At 39.6% G+C, this 5,611-nt stretch overlaps 1 pseudogene; it reads left to right on the top strand.

Annotated features, from left to right (window-relative positions):
• The first annotated feature begins 3,132 nt into the window (after positions 1-3,132).
• On the top strand, positions 3,133-4,465 carry LOC124513468 (40S ribosomal protein S3a-like; annotated as a pseudogene).
• Positions 4,466-5,611: the final 1,146 nt, after the last annotated feature.

Genomic DNA, 5,611 nt, shown 5'->3' with positions numbered 1-5,611 from the left:
ATAATATCAAAGAGAATAATTGTAGGGCTAACCTCAGTCAGTTGAGCATCTGACTCTTGATTTTGGATCCTATGCCCCTTTCCCCAGCTAACACACTCTCTCTCTCTCTCTCTAATATAAAACTTAAAAAAAAGAGTATACTTAATTCATTTTTTCAATAAAATGCTTCTGCATTAAGGAAGAAAATATACCAAGTCTGGTAAAATTATGGATGCTTCTTTTTCCTTTTCTCTATTTTCCAAATGTTCTGTTATGTAGTTATTACTTTTCATAATAGCATTATTTTTATTTATTTTTGTTTTTTCAATGTTTATTTTTGAGAGAGAGAGAGAGAGAGACAGAGCATGAGTGGGGGAAGGGCAGAAAGAGAGAGATACACAGAATCTGAAGCAGGCTCCAGACTCTGAGCTGCCAGCACAGAGCCTGATATGGGGCTTGAACTCACAAACCCGTGAGATCATGACCTGAGCTGAAGTTGGATGCTTAACCAACTGAGCCACCTAGGCACCCTGCATAATAACATTATTTTTAAAAATTAAAGTAATAAAAAATTGAATCTGCACCATCCTTTGAAATTCATTTTACAGTATATTGTACCTACAGTCAATGTGGGAAGTTGTAAGGAGATAGGAGGTTCCTATGTGTGGTAGGTTAATGTTTTAACTATTGCTATAATCACAGTTGCTAATATTTATTGAGCATTTACTATGTGCCAGGAACTGTACCAAGTATTTATCTTGGTGTTCATTGTAAGTCTTAAGGTAGATATTAAGCCCATTCTACAGATGAGGAGTTTGAGGCCTGAAGACATTAAGAGACTTGCTTATAATTAAAAGCTACCAAATTTATAGCAGGGACTGAAATAGCTTCCAGGTTGGCTGGATAGAAAGAATATCTAACCCTATCAAAGTGTGATGTACATTTCTAAAATTTTAGTACATCTCTGAAAAACATTCAAGTTATATCATAACCACCACGAAGATGGTATCTGGTTAACAGAGGCAGATCCATACTGCAAAGCTAATGAAGATTCACAGCCCTTCAATGCACAGGCCCATCTAAGGCCCTGGAGGGGGCCCTAGAAATGGCCTTTTGAAAGAGCTAGATAGTTTTTCATTATTTTGTAAAATTTGTTAAAGCAATATATTTTTGTATTTTATTCCTTAATGAGGAAGGGCTCCCCAAACCCAGGAGTACCCAGGTTAACAGTCATTTGGGAATCTGACTCAGAAGTGTTGTAACTTCAGAGGTATTTTGAAAGATTATAGTCATATTTTATAACAATATGGAGAAATGTTGGCAGTATAACTCAAGTGCAAAAAGCAAAGTAACAAATTATATGTACACATTATTATTGCATATAAAATATGAATTCAAGGACTATCAGAGAACTTGAAAAATGAAAGCAAAAAGCCTTTTATTCATTTGTTCATTCGCAAATATTTATTAGGCACTTTTTTTTAAAGTTTGTTTATTTTGAGAGGTGGGGGGAGCGGGAGAGAGAGAATCCCAAGCAGTCTCCACACTGTCAGCACAGAACCTGATGTGGTGCTCAGTCTCATGAACTGTCAGATCACGACCTGAGCCAAAATTGACAGTCAGATGCTTAACCAACTGAGCCACCCAGGTGCCCCCAATTAGGCACTTTTGAGGTACCAGGAATTATGCTTTTTGTTATTTGGGTGTTGTTTGCTTTGTTTCGTTTCATTTTGCTTTGTTTAAATGTTTATTTATTTTGAGACAGAGAGCATGAAAGAGCAAGCTACAGGCCGGGGGGGAAGGGGGGAGAGGTGGGCAGAGAGTGAAGGAGAGAGAGAAAGAATCCCAAGCGGGCTCCACACTGTCAGCATGGAGCCTAATGTGGAGCTCCATCTCACACATGGTGAGATCAAGACCTGAGCCAAAATCAAGAGTCAGACACTTAACCCATTGAACCACCCAGGCACCCCTCATTCTGTTTTTTTTTTAAAGTTTATTTATTTATATATTTAACTAATATCTGCACCCAAAGTGGGGCTCGAACTCATGATCCCCAAGATGAAGGGCCACATGCTCCTCTGACTGAGCCAGCCAGGTGCCACTTGTTTTGTGTTTTCAATCCATTTCTCTTATTAACACAGTTTTGCATCTTGGTTAAATATATTTGCAAGCCTGTCTTAATTGTCAAATGGAAACCACTTTTTACATACCTTTAATCTTACATTTTGTGTGCTATGACAACTTTAAGAGATACAGAAATATTTAAGTCTCTGGACCTCAGTTTTTTCCTGTCTAAATTATGGAGAATGGGTAAAGAGACCTCCAAATTTCTTCCCACTCTAACATGTCATGATCATAACTCTGCACTTTCTTCCCAGATTATCCCTTTATTTCATTATAATAAAACTATACAACGGCAGGAAATTTAGCTGATAAAAGTTAAGTTTTCAACTGTAACAATTGATTATAACTTTACAGAAATTATAATCAGAAACAATATTATGTCATTTTATATAAATGGAAATTGGCTCTCTGATGATAGTTCCAGTTTCAAAATGGGGCAAATCACTGGTAACATCCACTGTTTTATTTCAGCAGGGAAAGAATTTTATTCATGTATATTTCCTTTAGATCTTAATATTTTTGCCTAGAGACACTAACTTCAAAAAACTTTCAAAGGAATTGAACAGAGGTATGGGTAAATTAGGTTAGTCTTTTAATAACTGGAATATGACAACTTTTCCAAATATGAAAGTTTTCAAAAATGACAGTTTGCTTTTATGAAGAGTATTATGAGAAAAGTTTGAGGGAGAAGCTATAGCAGAGTGGTATAAGTTTTGTAGTCAGAAATGAGATAGGATCCCTATTCTGAAACTGCTTAGATTAGTGACCTTGTTTGGGCAAATTATTTAACCTCTTTAAACCTTAGTTTACTCAGCTGAAAAATGGAAGTAATATTAATGCCTAACTCACAAAATGTAGTGAACTTTAAGTAAGATAATATAAACAAAGTTGTTGAGTATAGTGTTTATAATATTAGTAAGTGGTACTAAATATTAAATGTTACTGATACTAAATTATTAAATATTCGATACATAAAGGTAAACTCTCAGATATATTTCGTTAAAGAAACTGAGTTTCAGAGAATTCAGTTAGCAAGTTAACCAAGAATAGAGTGTTTTCCCCAATTTTTGAAAGGATAGGCAAATAGCCCTGTTGGCTCTCTGAGCAACACCATGGCAGTAGGCAAGAATAAGCACTTTAAGAAAGGCAGCAAAAAGGTTGCCAAGAAGAAAGTGGCTAATCCATTTTCTAGAAATATTGGTATGATGTGAAAGCACCAGCTGTGTTCAATATAAGAAATAAAAAACACTGGTCTTGAGAACTCAAGGAATGAAAATTGCATTTCATGGCCTCAAGGGTCGAGTTTTTTTTTTTTAATTTTTTTTTCAACGTTTATTTATTTTTGGGACAGAGAGAGACAGAGCATGAATGGGGGAGGGGCAGAGAGAGAGGGAGACACAGAATCGGAAACAGGCTCCAGGCTCTGAGCCATCAGCCCAGAGCCCGACGCGGGGCTCGAACTCACGGACCGCGAGATCGTGACCTGGCTGAAGTCGGACGCCCAACCGACTGCGCCACCCAGGCGCCCCAGGGGTCGAGTTTTTGAAGGAAGCCTTGCTGATCTGCAGAATGATGAAGTTGCATTTAGAAAATCCAAGCTAATTACTAGGATGTTCAGGGCAGAAACTGCCTTACTTCCATGGCATGGATTTTACCAGTGCCAAATGTGCTCCGTGGTCAAAAAATGGCAGACCATAACTGAAGCTCAGGTTGATGTCAAGACTATCGATGGTTATTTTCTCTGTCTATTCAGTTGGTGGTTTTACTTAAAAACTCAATAATCAGATTTGGAAGACCTCTCCCGCTAAGCACCAATAGGTTTGCCAAATCCAGAAGAAGGTGATGAAAGTCATGACCTGAGAGGTGCAGACAAATGACTTGAAAGAAGTGGTTAATAAACTGATTCTAGGGGCACTGGGTGGCTTAGTCAGTTAAGTGTCCAGCTCTTGACTTCGGCTCAGGTCATGATCTTGCAGTTGGTGAGTTCGAGCCCCACACCGGGCTCTGCGCTGACAGCCAGGAGCCTGCTTGGGGTTCTCTCTCTCTCCCCCTCTCTCTCTCTGCCCCTCATCCTCTTGTATGGTCCGTTTCTCTCTCTCAAAATAAATAAATAAACTTGAAAAAAATATTGATTCCAGACAGCATTGGGAAAGACATAGAAAAAACTTCCCAATTGTTTTTTCCACTTCATGATACATTTGTTAGAAAAGTGAAAATGTTGAAAACCCTAAAGTTGTACTGGGAAAACTCATGGGGCTTCATGATGAAGGTGGTAGTTCTGAAAAAGCTGCTTCAGATGAGACAGATGCTGAAGTTGAACAAGCTAATAGCAATAAGCCACCAGTCCAAGAAGCTGTTTAAAATTCAGACTTTTGGGGCACCTGGCTCAGTCCATAGAGCATTTCACTCTTGATCTCAGGGTCGTGAGTTCAAGCCCCACATTGGATGTGGAGCCTACTTTAAAAAAAATTGTTAAAAAAAAAACATTAAAATTCAGACTTTTAATGTGACAAAAGTCATTAGTAATGTTAAAACAATAGATAGGCAAATGCTGTCAACTAAAAGCAGTAGTATAGGGGTGCCTGGGTGGCGCAGTCGGTTAAGCGTCCGACTTCAGCCAGGTCACGATCTCGCGGTCCGTGAGTTCGAGCCCCGCGTCAGGCTCTGGGCTGATGGCTCGGAGCCTGGAGCCTGTTTCCGATTCTGTGTCTCCCTCTCTCTCTGCCCCTCCCCCGTTCATGCTCTGTATCTCTCTGTCCCAAAAATAAATAAACGTTGAAAAAAAATAATTAAAAAAAAAATAAAAGCAGTAGTATATTCAGTCTCAATAGCAGTCCTCTCTGAGCAGCAGGCTCAGAGCTGACTTTCATTTTCTTCTCTTTTGCTTCGCTATTTTCTCTAAATGTTATATGTTGAGCATTTATCCCTTTTGTGAAAAGAAGAAAGTGTCTTTAAAAAATTAATGAATTCAACATCCAACGATAATGAACATTAATCCCCCCCAAAAGACCAAGAGAATTGATATGCCATTTTGGATTCCTTTTTGAGTCCCCAGTAGATGAAATGAATTTAAGTTTGAAATAATCAATACATCTGCAGTTGTCAGTATGTATACTCAGTTTGTTGGAGTCCATAATTAGATGCATCCAGAAGTTGTATAAAAGGTCACTCCCTAGGGGAGCCTGGGTGGCTCAGTCGGTTAAGTGTCTGACTTCAGCTTGGGTCATGAGCTCACGGTTTGTGAGTTTGAGCCCTGCATCAGGCTCTGTGCTGACAGCTTGGAGCCTGCTTTGGATTCTGTGTCTGCCTCTCTCTCTGCACCTCCCCTGCTCATGCGCTGTCTCTCTAAAATAAATAAATGTTGGGGCGCCTGGGTGGCGCAGTCGGTTAAGCGTCCGACTTCAGCCAGGTCACGATCTCGCGGTCCGGGAGTTCGAGCCCCGCGTCGGGCTCTGGGCTGATGGCTCAGAGCCTGGAGCCTGTTTCCGATTCTGTGTCTCCCTCTCTC

The sequence above is a fragment of the Lynx rufus genome, unplaced genomic scaffold (genome assembly GCF_022079265.1).
Source record: "Lynx rufus isolate CCGP_SWC_20201006 ecotype Redwood Valley unplaced genomic scaffold, mLynRuf1.p SCAF_18, whole genome shotgun sequence".
NCBI classification, from domain to species: Eukaryota; Metazoa; Chordata; class Mammalia; order Carnivora; family Felidae; genus Lynx; species Lynx rufus.
This window is presented reverse-complemented; position numbering and strand designations above follow the sequence as displayed.